We start from the raw sequence: 893 nt of genomic DNA, 5'->3' as shown, positions 1-893 counted from the left end.
CTACCCATGCAACCTCATTCTCTGTCTCACTTTGATTAATTAACTCTTGCAATATATCATCCTGCAACCCTCCCGATTGGAGTCTTGTAATCATACGCTCCAACTCAGTTGTCTGTTTGGTTCAATCAAACAGCTTTCTCTGAAAAGCTTCCACCAAATCTTCCGCTGTTATGCTACATACTGCTTCTAAGCTGGCATGTGCCTCAACTCCCTTCTATTTCTATTCCATCGCCTCTGGGCTAGGAATGGGAAGTGTGCACGTACCACTCACAAATAGGGGAAGTTCATAGGTTCATAGGTTCATAGGTTCATACTAGGCTATCTGCCCTGGGGCAATTATAAGCCTAGCCCGATTCTGTATGGCTTATGCCACCCCTTGATTTGAGTATACTGTGCCCTTTTTAAGGTTTAGTTTACTGTGCCTCTGTCTAATAGTGACACGGGAGTAATCCCTAGGACAAACCTACGATCCCCCATCCACTTATCGAGATTCTTCTTGAAGAGAATCAGTGAGGTGCTCTGCCTCACATGAACTGGAATTCCATTCCAGAGTGAAGGGAGCCTCTGGGTTATGAACCTGTCCCTCCAGCAAGTTCTATTTATTTCTGTGCTGAGGTTCAAGTTCCTCGAGCGTGTGGCTCTAAGGGATTTAGATTTACTGAGGTGGAGCATGTCCATTAATTCTGGATTTGACATAGCTTTGTATGTCAGGCATAGATCGCCTTGAAGTAGGCGGTATGCAACTGAGTAGAGCTGGAGTTTTTTTAACCGAGCAGCATATGGCATCTGTTTGAGACCCTTGATCCTCTTGGTGAGATACTTTTGGGGTCTTTCTAATTGCTGCAGGTGTCGGGTAAGGTACATCCCAAAAGGGGCAATGTATTCTATGATGG

Source organism: Protopterus annectens, chromosome 1.part1 (genome assembly GCF_019279795.1).
Source record: "Protopterus annectens isolate FY-2018-M chromosome 1.part1, PAN1.0, whole genome shotgun sequence".
Taxonomy (NCBI): domain Eukaryota; kingdom Metazoa; phylum Chordata; order Ceratodontiformes; family Protopteridae; genus Protopterus; species Protopterus annectens.
The sequence above is the reverse complement of the archived record's forward strand: the minus strand, read 5'-3'. Positions refer to the sequence as shown.